Here is a 19,138-nt window from a genome sequence, read left to right on the forward strand (position 1 = left end):
ATCTATGCATGCAATTTGTATTCAATTAAGACGGGTGCATATATTGGGAGCGGCTAACCCATAAGTGTACATTAATTGAAGTACTAATTTAGTGCAATTTAAGGTTGATTCACTGAATTGTGAAAAGAAAATGGTTTGTTGAATTGCATTAAGACTTCTAACACTGGAGGTGCAGAGGCATATTTGTGAGGGAAAGGTTCCGGCACTGATTGTGTGGAAGAGTGGTTGAATATATGTGGTACTTATTGTGCATTGAAGTTATGCACAATTTATATACCATTAAAATAATTCTTACGTTAATTGGTGTTAAATCTTTAAAGAGACGCATATTGGTGTGCATAACAAAATGTAGTTGTTTTTTCTCCACCTTACACACTAGCATGGGGGTTTATTTTTGTTTGCCCAGTGTTTGTGCTGATCCTCTGCATTCACATGTTTTGCATGTGTTCTTTGTCTTGTACGTACACTTACTTGTCTATCCTTTTCCGATTTTGTATGTGTTCTATGAGGAGATGTGGTGTGTTTGTCTGCATAGTTCTTCGAATGTGCAATATGCTCATTAATATCTCTACATGGCCTTGTGACAGGTCCTTTGATTGTTGGGATGTTTTATAAAGAACAGCAGGGTCTTGCGTAAAGGCCTTGCTTGGGAGTGGCAGTGCCATGGTCTGGAGGTGGCAGCTCCAGGTAAAAGGAGATTCAGTGTTGTAGGATGGGTGCAAGTGTTGATTGGGTTGCTTTTTGAGTGGCACTTTGCATGAGTGTGGCAGGCCCATTGTCCATAGAGTGGCAGGATTGGATGGAAGGTGTCTAGTTATTTCATTGAAGGTTGAGTGTGTAGCTGTCTCGAGTTTGTTGGTTTAAGTTTTGAGTAAGTCTAAATGTGGATGCAAGGTCTTTGTCGGTGCATGTGTGGATGGTGTTAAGAATCTGAGTGAATGTCATATTCCTAATTGTGTGATTTATAGGAAGAGAGATGTGTAGTATGCTTAGTAAATTTATTATCACTAGCGCAATGTTGTGTGAGGCATGGAACCTGAAGGTTCTAGGTTTGACGGCTTAACTGGACTTTCAGGATTAGCGCTATAGCAGTGTGGACGTCATTCTACTGCCCTCCTGTTCACCACCTATTCTTTGCCCTGTACAGGGGTGTTGCTAGGTCTGGAAAAGATCCGGGGCTAAGCTGATGTCGGAACTGTTGGGACTGGGGGCTAGCTAGTCTTTTGGCTGTAGCTCCTGAGATTCTATACGGGGCTACAACCAAAAGATCAGGGGCTATAGCCCCCTTAGCCCCCCCCCTAGCAACGCCCCTGGCCCTGTAACTAATAAACTAAGTTTCTTTTATGCCTCCTGACTCCCGCCTAATTCCTGGTCTGAGTATGACTTACCCGAGGAAGCATGATACTCAAATAAAACAATATAATCAATTAATACGCAAACTTTTAATGTCTGGGCCAATTCATTCAATTGGCCAATATAAACATCCATGCATAGATTTACTTTGTTTAACTTATGAGTCACAGAACATATACATTAGCTGTATGGGTAACTCATCAGTCTATGCGTTGAGCTTTCTTAGATAGTCTATAGCTCAAGTTCATTTTCAGCCACAATGACAGCCAGCACTGCGGTTTCTTTTTTGTCTTTTTTTTTCTCTATACAAGATGTGATTTGCTACACTTATGCTTATGTTAAGAGCGCGTAAGTGAAATCTGTGAACTGTCTGTGTACATTACAACCAAGCGTATCATTCACCAGCCATAATGCTAAATTCATGCTCTGTCCGAGGATCTCTCCTTTGCAGTGGGATAGATCATTAATGTATATGTTCCAGACGGAATTGGCAAGTAGATGTCAGAACCAAATACTTTGCAAAATAGTAGGTACAACTGTGTATCTATAGCTTCCATAAATATGATACCATGAAGAAGAGACAGCAAGAAGCGTTTTCTCTCACATTTAAACCGTTACCGGAACTCTACAACGTAAACCTGCTCTGAACCATTGCAGCCCTTTGAAGCCGGGAGGAGAGCAAAACAGCGCAGAGCAAGACAAGTTCAAAATACATATGTCGCATGTTCTGAATGAACTGTGTACATGTCATGCTTATGGGCTTCCCTAGTCCTGCCATATTAGGAGAAGGTGGAGGTGCATCACCTCATCCATGTGCCATGTCCCCCGAGAGCTCAGGAGGTTTAACCCTTTGAAGACTATCGCAGCTTCTCTTCTATTAGACCCTGGGTAAGCACCATACATGGGGCACTTGACCATGACCAGTAGGGGAGGGCAGCGAGAAATCAAGGCTGGTATGATCATTGAACGAGGTGTTTGTAATAATGTACAGTTATTTATTCAATAATATTGATTTGGTTATAAAATGAACATTTTCTACAATTGCTACAGATATCTAATGCTTGGGTGTCTAGGTAGGGTGAAGCAAAATTAAGTGACATGTTCATGTGGGAACTTCTAGATCCTAAAAAGGGAAATGTGGTGGTCTCGTGCTTCCTCGGAGGTGGAGTGCTGAGTGCTTGTGGTGGGATTCTCCTCTTTGTATCTGGTGGCCGAGGTGAATATTAAATAACCTATACATGTTCCTGTGTGGACTTCTAGATCCTAAAAAGGGAAATGTGGTGGTCTCGTGCTTCCTCAGCGGTGGAGTGCTGAGTGCTTGTGGTGGGAGTCTCCTCTTTGTAACTAGAGGCCCAGGCGATCACATTTCTAAGCTTCCGATGTCTGCTTTTCAGCGGTGATCCATTGTGTACATGTGTTGCTATGGTTTTGCTGTTCCCTGTGGACTATCCCACCCCACATGATTATGGTATTTCCTCATGAAGACAAGTGTACTCATTTTCACGTGTAGTGCTCCTATGACTACGGAGGCATCTAGGCGCAAAAGACAAGTGAATGGTGTAGTTCAGGATCGGCCTTAAGGGCAGCAGCGCCCTGTGCGAATTGGCGCCTCCCCCTCGCTCACAGCGCCCCCTGGTTAACAGAGGGCGGGGCGGAAGGGGGAGGGGCAAGGAGGGGCCACTTTCTTTTTTTTTTAACATCCTCGCTTTTTGGCTTAATGCACAAAAAACCCAGACTCGTTTAAAAGTGGAAAAGGTCGCTTTAATGTGACAGGCCAAAGCTTACAATCAAACGCTTAACTGGCTCCATGGCCTAACAAACTAAAGGAATATTTTAACCACCACTTCAATAAATTAAACATTTTCATTTTCCCCCCAACAATTAAATAATTAAATAACCCAATTCCTCCCTAATGATCCCTTGGATCCTACCGTCTCCTTGCCCCTTTTCCAGGCGTCCCGCTTTCTCCCAGGGGCCATGCCCCTCCAGGCTCAATACCTGTTCCCCCGGGGTGACCTGCTTGTGCAAACAGCGCCACCCCATCCTTTCCCGTGTCATTCCCCCATTGTGCTTCCCTCCCCCCACATCAAAAGGGGCCATGCCCCCGGCGCCCCGACCCACTTCAAACACCCTTCAAACTCCCCTCTACACCAAACTCCCCCTTTCTATCACCTGCAGCCAGCCTGACCTGCCACATCAGCAACATATATTACACACGCTTTCACAATGCCCTGACCTGTCACACAAAACCACCAACCCTACCTTCCTAACAGACCCCAAAACTCATGAAACTCGCCATGTCATCTAAAAAACCCCTTGCATAATCCCATGACCAATGGACCCCCCCATATTACATAACCAGACCCTATCCTAACGAAAGTGAAAAGGGGGTGGGAGGGCGGGACAATCATCAAGTCCTAACTGTCGCCTGCCTCCCGAACCTTCCCTGAGCCCTTAAATACCCCCCCTGCGGCGCTCTGCCCCACGGCCACTCGCTGGCCATGTGCATCGCCAAAAACTCCCCGGGGGGAAACGCTTCGCGTTCCCCCCGGGGCCCCCCTTTTGGCTTAATGCACAAAAAACCCAGACTCGTTTAAAAGTGGAAAAGGTCGCTTTAATGTGACAGGCCAAAGCTTACAATCAAACGCTTAACTGGCTCCATGGCCTAACAAACTAAAGGAATATTTTAACCACCACTTCAATAAATTAAACATTTTCATTTTCCCCCCAACAATTAAATAATTAAATAACCCAATTCCTCCCTAATGATCCCTTGGATCCTACCGTCTCCTTGCCCCTTTTCCAGGCGTCCCGCTTTCTCCCAGGGGCCATGCCCCTCCAGGCTCAATACCTGTTCCCCCGGGGTGACCTGCTTGTGCAAACAGCGCCACCCCATCCTTTCCCGTGTCATTCCCCCATTGTGCTTCCCTCCCCCCACATCAAAAGGGGCCATGCCCCCGGCATCAGAAAAACCCTCCCCCGAGGAGTTCTTTCTGCCCCACCCCCCCCCAAACTTTTCTACCTCAAACTTTTCTACCCAGTCTCCCCGCCCAGAAACTCAGAAGAGCCACCCGTGTCCCTCATCAGATCATTTTCCCCAGCAAAACTAATCCCCCCCCATCTGAAGGCCCATAGCTTTCCCTCACCCCAGCCAACCTAGGACGCACTAATCCCAGCCCAGCCTCCCAAACCCGGACATCTTACCACAACATCTTATAGTTGCACCCCGGTTGCCCGCCAACAACCCTTTTCTCAGCTTCTTTCCCCGCCCACTTAACCCTAGAATGTCCCAAACCAAGATTTTTGACATCTGACCGGACCTCTTAGCAGCATCTGAAAAAGAAATTACAAAATCACTTACAAATCAACAACATCCTAATAAATGCAACACTCTTGCTACCTACTGAAAGAATACTATAAAGACATTCCGTTGGCCCCGGTCCCTGACATACCCTTTGTATCTCCCTTACTCCCAGCGTCCCAGCCTATTCACCTACTCCTCTTAATAGCCCAGCCTGCTACTTTCAGATGCTGCACCCCTCCTGAATGAATGAGTTCCAACCTCCCACCTTTCCCCACCAATAGTAACACCTCCTCAGTACCCCATCCTCTCTGGCCATCTCCTTAACCTACTCCGCACACACCTCAGGTCTTCTCCTACCGTCCCCCAATATTTCGCCCCTTTTCCTAACCTTTATACCGTATACCTAAACCCACTTAGACCCCCTCTTTCCTCTAAACTATTACCCCCTTGCTCCCCCCTTTGCCCCCCCACCCTCCATCACCTTATTAGTCTTGGCCCTGCGTTGCCCCCCCCCTGCACCAGGGGCCCACGTGCACCCCCGTCCATGCAGGCTTTTTGCTTATTGCTCCTCCCGCCCCTGCACCAGGGGCCAAACCTGCACCCCCGTCCATGCAGTCCCTTCCTTATCACTCATTTCCAAAATCCTCACGTCCATTACCACCTGTTTCCCCCTGCACCAGGGGCCCTAGTGCACCCCCGTCCATGCAGGCCCCCTTTTTTTTTTTTTTTTATTTTTTTTTATTTTTCTCCACCGCTGCACCAGGGGCCAAACCTGTGCCCCCGTCCATGCAGTCCATTCCACATAAATTCCTCTTCCAGCACCTTGCTTCGTTGCTCCCCGTCTTTCCCCCAGCTGCACCAGGGGCCCTAGCGCACCCCCGTCCATGCAGACCCAGCTCATCACTCCCTCTAGCTGCACCAGAGATGCTCCCGCACCTCCGTCCATGCAGCCTGAAGCTTACTCACCTTGTCGTGCGGCAAGCGTGAGAGCTTCGCCACCGTTGTCCATGCCCTCTAAACGACGGCCCCACCCCTTAACAATTTCCACCGTTACATCCCCCCTGCGGCCCTCCTCTACCTACGCTTCTTCCTCCTCACCCTTCTCCTACCCCCTTTAAGTCAACCCCAAAAACCTTTCAACAAACCTTGTGCCCCCCCCTCCTTTTAAGTTAACTGAGCCCGAAGTACCAGCCCGCCACAATTTACCTGTCCTGCGGTCCTTCCCCCCCACCTCCTTGCCCCGCTCCTCGCCCTGCCCCACTGTCCCCTGCCTGAAAACAATCTGTAACTGGATGCCGACCCGCACACTTGCTGCACTCGTGTTTAAATTTGCACATCCACCTTGTGCAGCCTTCTTTATTGAACGCCCAACATGCTGTCGAAGGCTGTCCTCCGCCCCCTCCCCCCGCCACCCCATGGGCGGGGCGACCAAGAAAGGGGCGGTAAGGCACAGGCAGCCCACTTGCTGTGTGCAATGTCGGGGCAGGCCTCGTTGGGGCCATCCATTGCAGCCAAAGATCCATATCTATCCCCCCCCAGACCGCCTGATTGTCCTCTGCCATTCTGGCTCTAAATTCCTCATCATACCTTACCCAGGCAAAGCCCCCAAAACTCGTAAAAGCCTTCCTTATTACATCCATATATTTAAGCAGGGCCACGCAACGCTCCGGGAATTTTTCGCAATACACACTGGCATAAATGATAAACGCCGACGTCCAATTCTCGATGGTCACCGGGACCCTCGGGCGAGAAGCCAGTTCCCTCTCTTCCTCCTTAGACCCTTCCTTCGCTCTCACCTCCCTATGTAGCAATTTGAAAACATCCACAAATTCCCCTGCCTGGATCTTCTCCCTGGTCGCCGCCATCAAGTGTGCCCCCAATGGTTTTGTTATCCCCATGTATGGCAATTTCTTCCCCTTTTCTTTTACTTCCACCTCTTTATCTTTACCCGCCTGTACTCCGAGCCCCAATGGCTCCACCTCTTTGTCCGTTTGGACCTCCACTGAGCAAATGTTCATTTCCACCCCTTCGGCTCCAATGGCCTGCACCCCCACCTCCTTCATCACACCTTGAAAACCACCCCGTTCATCCCCCAACCACCTATTTGTAACCCCTCTCTGCCATGCAGATGACCACTCCCTTTCCCGCTCACCTCTTTCAACGCCTGCCACCTGCGGCCTGGCATCCACACCGGTGCTACTCCTCTCCACTCTTAGAGGGCTCCTGTTGTGGGGACAAAACATGTCAGCACAATCACCCAGCCAATAGTTCCCTTTACTCCTTCCACCCCGCCCGCCCTGTACTTCCCGTTCCCTATCCCACCTTGCACTTCTTCTTTCATTCCCCCTTTCCCTTTCCGCCCTGTAATCTTCAAATTCTAATTGCCCCCCGTATTCCTCCCAACCAACTTCATCACCCCTTAAATACCATTGAGGATGCAAGCTCCTGCCCGCGATGCTTTGCTGCTCTTCTCGCGAGTCCGGGGCGTACGCCCCGCCACTCCCCTGAAGTCTTCTCGGCGGGGTTGTGGGAACCTCTGCCTGGTCCTCTTCTCTTGGGCGAGGCGTTCCGACCTCCACCCTGACATCCTCGTTGCTGGGGGCCGTGCTGCACCCTCCAGGCTCTCTTTGCGCTGACCGAGGAGGGGCCGTAACAAAACCCTCACCCTCCATCTGTACCGCGGGGGCTGCGCAGCGCCCTCCGCCCCCACTCCTACCCGGGGGGGCCGTTCCGCGCCCCGCCCTCCCCTCCTCACTTGACGGGGACCTCTCCCTCCTTCTCCCACCTGCGCTCTTCTGCAGGTATTTACCCCCTCTTCCTCTCTCCCCTGCCACCCCCACCTGCGCCCCACCCCTGCCCCCACTGGTGTTCCCTTGGTCCCTACCCTCTTCCCTAGCGCTATCATACCCTTCCTCCCTCCCTGGCTGCCCCCCTGATCTCCTTAATCCCCCGTCCGCCCTCCTGTCTATCTCCCTCCTCATCTTCCTGCCCCTAGCTTCCCAAATCTCCCCTCTCCCTGCCGTAGGGGTGCAAGCCACCACAGCCGCCAATGCACCGTCTGCCGCCGCTCTGCGCTGCGGCCGGCCCCCACCGCTCTCCTCCTCTCCCGTAACTTCCCCTACCCCCTCCTCCAATTGGGCATTAGTTGCCCTGCTAATGATTTCCAGGGCCTTCTTCAAGGCCCCAGCGTCCACCAGCCCCTTCTTGCTCGCCCCCCGGCCTGTCATAGTGCACACTAAACGCGTGTGCCCAAAAATATGCCCCTTTTACTAAAACTACTTCCTCTACGCCCCCGAGCCGGGACCTACCCGAGGAAAAACACCCTGGCCCTGCGAAAACCTAACGCTAAAAACAACCAGCCCCCAAAACAAAAACACCACCCGAGTGAGTACCCGAAAATAACCTCCTTAAATTTAAAATAATGAGAGAAAAATTAACCCAATTCCTACCTAATTACCAATTATTACCAGGGTTGCCGCTATGCTGCTTTCCTTACACTAAATTGAAAATTTAAATTTTTTTTTTTTTTATTTAATTACCAAACTTTCTTATAAAATCCCTCCCTCCCAACTCCTAGCAAAAACCCCGGGAAAAGGGGGGGAACAGGAACACACTATAAAGAAAACAGCACTAATTAGTGCTTGCTCCCTGTCGCGAAGCGCTGCCCCCTGGCGGTGCCCAGACAGCACCGCACTTCACTAAGAGTGAAGGACACGGCCCCTTTAAGCCCGCTGCCCGGCCCACCAGACCGAGACAAACGCTCGCTCGCAGCAGGCACACCCACGTAAAGAGCCGCGGAGAAGCCGCCGCCGCTCTGCTGATCCTTTGGCCTGAAGCCAACTCGAATCACGCTCGCGGCACGGATTGCCGCTCCCCCCAGATCCCTGCTCACACCCCCCCCCGCCCACGGGATAAACCCGGCTGAAAGTGCGGCGGCCCGAAGATAAGGTAAGATGTGAGGGGTGTCTTATCTACGGCACCAGTCCTATGTAATCCGAAGTAACCGACACTTATCTTCTTTTTTTTTTTTTTTTTTAACTTAAACTCCCTCCTTCCAGATACTCCCCTCCTCACCTGCTCTAAGTACTCCACCTAGGCCCCAGTCGCTACAGGGAAGGCTCGGGAGCAGGCAACAGGACCTGACAATCATCAAGTCCTAACTGTCGCCTGCCTCCCGAACCAAGGGCCCCCCTTGGCGAGGAGGTTAAATAGGGTGCGTTAGCACCCCATTGCCATTGAATAAGCCCGCCGCCGCGGGTTCATTCAATGGCAATGAGGCGCCTGCCACACCTTCTGCCACCATGCCAGCTCGGGGGAGCCCTTGAAAGACTCCCCGCAGCTGGCGTGGTGTGGGGCTAATGGTGCCTTTTCTTGTGAAAAGTGCCCGCGGCAGAGGGGCGCATTTAAATGCACCCCCCTGCCGCGGGCACAGTTTACAGTAAAAGGCCACCTACTGAGCCTTCTCCCACAACGCCAGCTCAGGAGAGCCCTTTAAAGACTCCTCCGAGCTGGCGTGGCGGGCGCAAAAGGCGCCCGGCTCGACTCCCCCCCCCTCCCAAGGCCGGGTCTGGTGTAGTTTGAGTGGTTCGATAAGAGAAAAGGAATGCTTTCCTATTTCGTCTAAAAAGAACACGGGCCTGATTTACACAGCGTTTTTCCATAGGAGTGCGTCATTGTAAAACTCTTTCGTAAATCAGGCAATGTGTGTCTAGTATCATGGCGTTCACTTCTTTTAGTAAGGAATTACAGAGCTTAGAGGCAAGCACCTGAAGGGATCTCCCATGCGCCCGTGCCCGTTTAAAGCAAGCGGCACAGAGCGCGCCATGAGGGCGGGTGCATCTGTGCGGGCAGTGAAATGTAAACGTCCGCTAAAGGTATGTTGGGACTCTTCACCGAAGAGCTTTCTAAACAATCGTTAATACTTTACTCTGGCTGGATAAAACATTACAGGTATGCAATATTTCTGTGTACATGCGGGTTCTCATCTTCCCATGGGCACTGACAGAACATGTGGAAGCAGTGCATTTTCAGTCAAACGTGTTTTGACTGTACTTTTACAGATGTTGCTCCTCTGTAATGGCATGAAACATCTGTAAAGATGAGGTTTTCCACTCGGTCGCACATTTCTGGTGAAAAACCCACAGCAAGTCAGTGGAGAGCTCACGCGGGTAGTTTTCCTCCTACTGTCCTCAATAAGTTGAGTGTTTTTCTTGTGCATGTCTATATGTTGAAGTTCTTTGGGATACAATGTACTAACCTCTCAATCACTACTGTAATCAGAGGCGTTTTTATGAGAAGGCAAAAGGGGCACTTGCCCAGGGCCCGCACCTTGGAGGGGCTCCCCACAACCAGGGACGTCATTTCACCAAAATGCCAGGGGTAGCGGAAGTGACATCACTTGACCCTTGACCCCCTGATGACATCACAAGAAGTGATGTCATTTGACCCCATCCCGAAGTGATCGCGGGAAGCGATGGAGCGCAAACTATCACCTGTTGACAAAACAGGAAGTGGCATCACATAGCATTGTACACTAAGAAAAATATGGTTACGATATCACTATAATGTGATGTACATTTCATACAAGAATGTATCGCCATATGTATCGTTAAGATCATTGTGTATAGGCCCATATTACCAAATTACTGTGAATGCAAGCAGACGTCCATGACCAAATGGTAATGATGTGTTATTATATAGCACTTATGCCTAAGCGCTTTATATAGAAAAAAATATACACTCAATATCACCCAACCTGTGATGGTACTCATTTATCGACCTCATAAGGATGAAAGGCTGAGTTGAGGCGTTTAAGAGCAGACTAAATCAATGACTCACCCCCTGAGTGTGCCTGAAATAAACCTTTAATGAGTCTAGCAAATTATTGTATAGAATTCCAGAAATACACATTATTTGGTATTCCTAGTCTTTCTTATTTAGGGTCAGTGCTGAAAGTGTTAGACTTGTGGCACTCCTGTTCTTATTTTTCTTCTTTTTTCTAAGTGGCCTGAACAAGAACACCAGCCATTCCAGAAGTAAAGAGCCACATGGTGCTGGCCACAGCCCAGGAGCTTGCATAAAAAAAAAAAAAAATGAACAACATTTCTAAAAAAAAACTTTTTTTTGTAAATTTTTTTAGAGGTCGCAAGGGAGACCTCTGGCGACCCCTAAATGTCATCCCTGCCCACAAGGCTGCCTGATCTACAGAAGTAAGATTCCATTGTTCACCAGACTTAACTAGCACGTGTCAGGATATTTTATGGCATGTTGCTGAGGTTCTAAGCCCATTGTCTGTCTGTTTTGACAAGTACATGCTGCCTTGATCAATTCTGCATGTAATGCCTTCTGTGTTCACTGTGGTATACCTAGCTTGTGTGTTCCTAAGGGCATAACTCTGTGGCATTCTTTCCTTCCTGTGGGAGTTACGTTTATCATGTGCAATAGCTAAAGTTGAAAAGCATATTGATAAATTGAATGGCACAATCGTTTAGAAGTTAGCTCAGTGTGTCAAGCACTCCTTGCAGAGATATGTGTTCATATGGAAGATTAGAATAGCACATTCCAGCAAAGCTGGCTGAGCCTTTCCTATGTTTAAAGTTTATAAACCTACCTGAATATGTACTTGGTTTTATAGCACAACAGGTGCTATTATCAGCAATGTACCTGCACCAGATAGGGGTTGCTATAAAAACAAACAAATCATCTGTATGGTGAAGGTCTATAAATTGGTTTGTTCAGATGGGGTGTTGTAAAACCTAGGCAATCACCTCCAACGATGAGCATAAACTGTTAGTCCAAGAGATGAATAAGTATCCAAATTCAAGACTGTGGAAAAAAAGCATTCATGCTTGCATCCTGGCATTGTCAGCAGACAATACAGTGATCCTGGTCAAATCATCTAACATCTTTTACATTACTGTGCTGTCTTTTGTGAGGTTTGCCTTCCTGCAAGCCGTGGCATTGTTTAGCCCATTACTTGATCTTTCTTCTTATGTAGGCCATTTGACTGGAAGGGGTGGTAGACAGGAGAGAGTGGACCAGATGTTGCAGGCCTCGGGCAAGCATATTTTAAGGTCTGCTCGGTTGACACAAAAAAAGGTTTGCTTTTTTGTAAAAGTCAAAGGTTTTTATGAACGTTTATAAATGACAATGTCATAAGCCATTGTTTTGGATGTATTTAAAGCTTTAAAATACGAAAGAAAAACATAGATTTCATGTGTTAAATCACATCGATTGGTATGATGGTACCTATATACTTCCCTTGATGATGGAGAGAATAAATCTAGAATCATTCCCATTTTGTGTAACACCCTTGCATAATATTTTGTTTTTATAAATGGTCATGTTTGGTAAAGTGATTTGTGTACTTTCCAAGTCCGTTTTATAAAATGAGATTGTTTTAGTTCATGATAAGAACTGGAAAAGAAAGTGTTCAAGTTCAGAAATTGCAGATTTGGCACAAATCCACTCCTTAACCAATGTGGGATCCTGGGCATCTCATTTTATCTTGTATTGCCTAACCTCTCAGAATTGCCAGTCCCTAAACCTTTCCCAATTGTCAGCCCTTCAGAGTGATTTCCTTCGCAGGGTGTGATCTTCATAAAAGCCTCACTCATAGATTCACTGGTTCTACTGTTGCTTCCACTATAAAAGTGAGCATTGATATATTGCACACCACAGCACTTGTTCCTTTGATCTCTAATGGCAACACTATTTGAAAACCATATCCCAATTCTTACCTCGGTCTCTCTGGATACAGACACCTTCCTGGTAGCTTATCTGCATCCACTATCCATGCCATGGTATGTGTAGATTTCTCTCTCCTTCCAATTGGTCTCCTCTATCCATGCTTGAGCACTTTTGCATTCTGTGAGGCAGTTAATGTGAGTTATCTGTCTATTCTGGGGTACATGTACCTTTTGCCTAGGGTCCTGCATTAATACCACAGGCTGCATATCTTCCTGGATGCTATTGATAACAAGTATCCTGTATCTATATTAGAACTGAAGTAACCTCTTCGTAGACTGCTAATGTTGGCCTTCAGATGCTACTAGTTCATTATTCTGATTAAAGCAAGAATGAAGAGGATAAGGGGACTTAAAGGGAGTAAACATGCCTATTTTGAATGCTGCATGGCATATTAACCTATAGGTTGTGACCATGACGAGGGGACGGGGGTTGCAACCAGATATTCTTGATCACTTCATTCCTTTGGTTTGGTGGAGGGGGCCCCAAAGATGTCTGTGCCCAGTGCCCCAAAAGTGGTTAAGATGGCACTGACTGTAATAAGACTTAAAACACATCACTTACTAGGCAACTCTTGTCTTGGGGAATCTTGGTTCCTTGTTCATGTTCCTGAACGTAAGTCGGAGATAGTGATATAGTGATATAGTTAAATACCCATCCTCACATTACCCTGAGCCTGGTCTCAAATGGTCAATCCCCCCAATACACTGGCTGTGGAGCCTGCCCTACCTGGATGCACTCCCTGTTACACTGCTTGAAGAGCGTAGACTCTCTGGGTCAACTTGCTGCCACACCGGCTGCGTAGCCTGGCTACTCGGGCCCATCCCCTGTCATAGTGACTACAGATCATAGCCTATTAGGGTTGATGCCATGCATCACTAATTGCAGAGCCTCGCCTATCTGTGTCAGTACCATGATGTAATGGCTACTGAGCCTAACCTCTGCAGGTCAATCCATTTCACAGTGGCGACTGTCTCTGTCAAATCCCTATCACAGTGGCTGCAGGGCCTGTCCACTCTTGGCATCTTCCCCATCACACTTACCAGAGAGCCTGGTCTCTCTGACCGTCTCGCCTGTCACTTTGGCTGTGGGGCCTGTCCACTCTGGGCATCGTCCCCATTGCACTTAGCACAGATCCTGGTCTCTCTGACCATCTAGTCTGTCACATTGGCTGCAGGGCCCGTCCACTCTTGGCATCTTCCCCATCACACTTACCACAGAGCCTGGTCTCTCCACTCTCGGCATCTTCCCCATCACACTTACACTGAGTCTGGTCTCTCTGACCGTCTCGCCTGTCACATTGGCTGCAGGGCCTGTCCACTCTTGGCATCTTCCCCATCACACTTATCACAGAGCCTGCTCTCTGACCGTCTCGCCTGTCAAATTGGCTGCAGGGCATGTCCACTCTTGGCATCTTCCCCATCACATGTACCTCAGATCCTGGTCTCTCTCACCGTCTAGTCTGTCACATTGGCTGCAGGGCCTGTCCATTCTTGGCATCTTCGCCATCACACTTACCAAAGAGCCTGGTCTCTCTAACTGTCTCGCCTGTCACTTTGGCTGCGGGGCCTGTCCACTCTTGGCATCTTCCCCATCACACTTATCACAGAGCCTGCTCTCTGACCGTCTCGCCTGTCAAATTGGCTGCAGGGCATGTCCACTCTTGGCATCTTCCCCATCACATGTACCTCAGATCCTGGTCTCTCTCACCGTCTAGTCTGTCACATTGGCTGCAGGGCCTGTCCACTCTTGGCATCTTGCCCATCCAATTTACCACAGAGCCTGGTCTCTCCACTCTCGGCATCTTCCCCATCACACTTACACAGACTTTGGTCTCTCTGACCGTCTCACCTGTCACATTGGCTGCAGGGCCCGTCCACTCTTGGCATCTTGCCCATCCAATTTACCACAGAGCCTGGTCTCTCCACTCTCGGCATCTTCCCCATCACACTTATCACAGAGCCTGCTCTCTGACCGTCTCACCTGTCACATTGGCTGCAGGGCATGTCCACTCTTGGCATCTTCCCCATCACATGTACCTCAGATCCTGGTCTCTCTGACCGTCTAGTCTGTCACATTGGCTGCAGGGCCTGTCCACTCTTGGCATCTTCGCCATCACACTTACCAAAGAGCCTGGTCTCTCTAACCGTCTCGCCTGTTACTTTGGCTGCGGGGCCTGTCCACTCTCGGCATCGTCCCCATCGCACTTAGCACAGAGCCTGGTCTCTCTGACCGTGTAGTCTGTCACATTGGCTGCAGGGCCTGTCCACTCTTGGCATCTTGCCCATCCAATTTACCACAGAGCCTGGTCTCTCCACTCTCGGCATCTTCCCCATCACACTTACACGGAGTCTGGTCTCTCTGACCGTCTCGCCTGTCACATTGGCTGCAGGGCATGTCAACTCTTGGCATCTTCCCCATCCCATTTACCACAGAGTCTGGTCTCTCCACTCTCGGCATCTTCCCCATCACACTTACACGGAGTCTGGTCTCTCTGACCGTCTCGCCTGTCACATTGGCTGCAGGTCCTGTCCACTCTTGGCATCTTGCCCATCCAATTTACCACAGAGCCTGGTCTCTCCACTCTCGGCATCTTCCCCATCACACTTACACAGAGTCTGGTCTCTCTGACCGTCTCGCCTGTCACATTGGCTGCAGGGCCTGTCCACTCTTGGCATCTTGCCCATCCAATTTACCACAGAGCCTGGTCTCTCCACTCTCGGCATCTTCCCCATCACACTTACACAGAGTCTGGTCTCTCTGACCGTCTCGCCTGTCACATTGGCTGCAGGGCCTGCCCACTCTTGGCATCTTCCCCATCACACTTACCACAGAGCCTGCTCTCTGACCGTCTCACCTGTCACATTGGCTGCAGGGCATGTCCACTTTTGGCATCTTCCCCATCACATGTACCTCAGATCCTGGTCTCTCTGACCGTCTAGTCTGTCACATTGGCTGCAGGGCCTGTCCACTCTTGGCATCTTCGCCATCACACTTACCAAAGAGCCTGGTCTCTCTAACCGTCTCGCCTGTCACTTTGGCTGCGGGGCCTGTCCACTCTCGTCATCGTCCCCATCACACTTAGCACAGAGCCTGGTCTCTCTGACCGTCTAGTCTGTCACATTGGCTGCAGGGCCTGTCCACTCTTGGCATCTTCCCCATCCCATTTACCACAGAGCCTGGTCTCTCTGACCGTCTCTCCTGTCACTTGCATTGTCTGCAGAGGCTGGTCTGCTTGGGTCAATCTCCTGTTACTCTGTCTGCAGGGCGGCCTGCTCGCTCTGTCACTCTTCCCTGTAACATTGGATATGCAAACGGGTCTCTCCTGCTATAGGTGCATACCCCAGTCGCTTGAGGCCCCACACCTTTCACACTGGCTGCAATAAGATTGTTTTTTGCAAACTATGCACTTTACTATCATGTCCTTTGGACTTATTTGGTCATCTTGGTCTAACGTGACAAACTAAACACGCGGCATTCAAAATATGCTCTTAGTAATATCGTCGTCAACATTTGGTGATATAAAAACTGCTTAAGTACATTGTTTATACCTTGTTCTGAACAGACAAAGCATTCGCTGATTCAAACCAAGGTTTTTTTGTTGCTTTTTAGGCACTTCTGTGTAGCATGACAGTGAATTGCAGATGTGCATTAAACAAGCATTGGCAAAGCCAGGAGGTCCGGCTTTGCAACGCCCCCACAGGACAACACAATTTTTATCATCCAAATTTGCATAGCCACACCTACTAGCTTTGCCAATATTTGTCACTGTAGATTTTCTATTGAAGATCATTTCCAGTGCTTTATATTCATAATGGTTGCCAGATTGCCATGCTTACACCACAGCCTCGTGTGCCAGAGATCAGCCATGTCTCATTGACAAGAAATATCAAACTCTGTTTTTATAACAGTGATGCACACTCAGACCCCTGAACCCGCGCCCCAGCAGCTTTATAAAACAGCTCTGAAACAGTGAACTATTTTGCAAAAACACGAATCTGTGAGCAAGCACATTTTCATATGATCTAATGCAGCAATTCCCGGACTGTAATGTGTGGTTAAATGACATGCGGCAGTTACAAGTTGTTACACGCACGGAAAATGCACCCGAATAGAACCATTAGCATGGTCCTGACACACACAAGTAAAATGATAACATGGTCAGGCATGCCCCATCATTCGGTAGCAAAGCTCAGTGGGTTGAGCGTTTGCTGCTACAATCTCAGTCTTTAATCCTTCTGAGGTCGATAAATGAGTATCAACTTCAGTTGGGTGATAATTATATGTAAATATGTTGTATGTACAGCGCATGGCCCAAAACGCTATAAAAATCACACATCATTACCATCATCATTCCAAAAGGGCAGTGGTGAAAATGCAGTTTTATTTAATACAGCCCACCAATTGAATACATTCTCTGCGGGGAGGATAGCTCAGGGGCAACGTGCTCGCCTTGGAAGCAAGATGATGCGGAGCAACACAGGTTCGGTCCTGGGTCCGTGCTTAGAAACCTCTGGGTATTAAGCGCGTTATAAATAACCCATCATACCATGAAGGAGTGGATTGTTATGGGTTGGGAGTTCTCTCGTTATATACGTTGACCTCTCTAGAGCGCGGCATAGACAATAAAAGGCAAATGATAATGTTCAAAATAATAAAAACATGAACGTACCAAGGAACATAAATAACAATAAGAATAGAGAAAAGATATAATGCAGCACACACGTAGATAAAACATGAAGGTACCAAGCAGCATGGAAACAAAATAATCGCTTAAACATGTGCCAGTTGTCTCCTAAACCTATGCGGTTGCAAAAGCTCCCACACAATGGTCAGCACCATGATAGTGCTTCCACCATCGTGCACCATGATAGTGCTTCCACCATCGTGCACTCTAGCTCAGGCTTCAGCAGCAGCGGCACACAACGGTCAGCACCATGATAGTGCTTCCACCATCGTGCACCATGATAGTGCTTCCACCATCGTGCACTCTAGCTCAGGATTCAGCAGCAGCGCCACACAATGGTCAGCACCATGATAGTGCTTCCACCATCGTGCACTCTAGCTCAGGCTTCAGCAGCAGCGCCACACAATGGTCAGCACCATGATAGTGCTTCCACCATCGTGCACTCTAGCTCAGGCTTCAGCAGCAGCGCCACACAATGGTCAGCACTATGATAGTGCTTCCACCATCGTGCACTCTAGCTCAGGCTTCAGCAGCAGCGCCACACAATGGTCAGCACTATGATAGTGCTTCCACCATCGTGCACTCTAGCTCAGGATTCAGCAGCATCGGATTGGCAGCAGCGGCCCTCTACACACTGCTCCAAGAGCTTTGACGGAGAGCCAAAACGTTCTTAGCGAGACCTAAAAGAAGGCTCCCATTAATCAGCCAGACATCCATCACCCACACGTTTGCCATTTGATGCGTTCTGCAAACTCTTTCACATGGATGTTTCATAATTCTCTATGACATTTTTGGGACAAGCCTGTTCTTTTGGGAGGTGACAACAGCATCTATTTCTGTTTGCGAGAATGAATTTCATTCTCAACTGCAGATAGCTGCTGTTTGGCTCCGGAGGGGGGCGCGCATAATTCACGCAGAATGTTCCGAGCGCACGTCAGGCCCATCAAACATATTTTGACAAAGCGTGAACATGTTCCCTGAGCAAGAATCCCATCCCCACTCTTGCTATGTTCTGAAAATATTCTTTTTCTTCCCGGGAAGGGCGTGTGCCGTGTCTGATTACATTCACATTACACATCAGACGAGGAAATCCTGCGAAGATGTATTACAGGCAGCAACCAGCGGAACAGGAACGCGAGCCATTCAACATCTATAGGAATGCAAACACGCGTCACCAGTCCCTCGGGCCATGAACACTCCACCCAAAAAACAAGCATTGAATAAGATAATCGTGTTGGCCTCTTCGCAAGCATTTACCGGGCCTTCACCTTTTGCAATCACGTGTCCAATTATTACAATAATTGGCTATGGCACTAGCATGATAGATACAACAGGCATCAGAGGCGTTGCTAGGGGGTGGCTAAGGGGGCTATAGCCCCGGGTCTTTTGGTTGTAGCCCTGGATAGAAGCTCACGGGATACAATCAAAAGACTAGCTAGCCCCGAGTCCCGACAGTCTCAACATTAGCCTAGCCCCCAATCCTTTCCAGAGCTAGCAACACCCCTGACAGGCATTATTGCCGTACGCCATCTATTGTGACACAGAAGGTGACGACGGAGACCCCAAGGAAAATGGAGGAGGCACCCCGATAACTGAGGCAGGGACCTTCCTCCTTCCGCTCTCTCGTCCCCCCCCCCACAGGGGCAGGGGAGAGGGCGGCAAGAGGCAGAAAAGAGCGCCAAAGTGCACCAAAAGCCTGCAAAGGGTAACAAAGGAAAGGGGAGGAGCATGGGCTTCAGAAGCGGCGGGTGCCAGGCACAGGAGCACTTGCAGCTCTTCCAGCAGCCGGGCGCCCGCCAACCAGGAGAGCATTTCGTTTCCCACCCTACAGCTGTGGCTGAGCCTGGACGTCGTCGTTGCAGGACGACAGGGCGATGTTGTGGCGACCAAGGATAAGAGAAAGACTCCGAATGAACCATTGCTAAACCGGAAGGGGCTTCGCTCATTCTGGACAGCGCCTCCTCGGAGCCTAAACGGCGGGGGTGTCTGGCAGTAGCAATTGGGGCTCAGCTTCCCCCCAACAAACGGTGCTCCCCAAGTCCGCAAAT

The sequence above is a fragment of the Ambystoma mexicanum genome, chromosome 8 (genome assembly GCF_040938575.1).
Source record: "Ambystoma mexicanum isolate Mex_15411 chromosome 8, UKY_AmexF1_1, whole genome shotgun sequence".
Classification (NCBI taxonomy): domain Eukaryota; kingdom Metazoa; phylum Chordata; class Amphibia; order Caudata; family Ambystomatidae; genus Ambystoma; species Ambystoma mexicanum.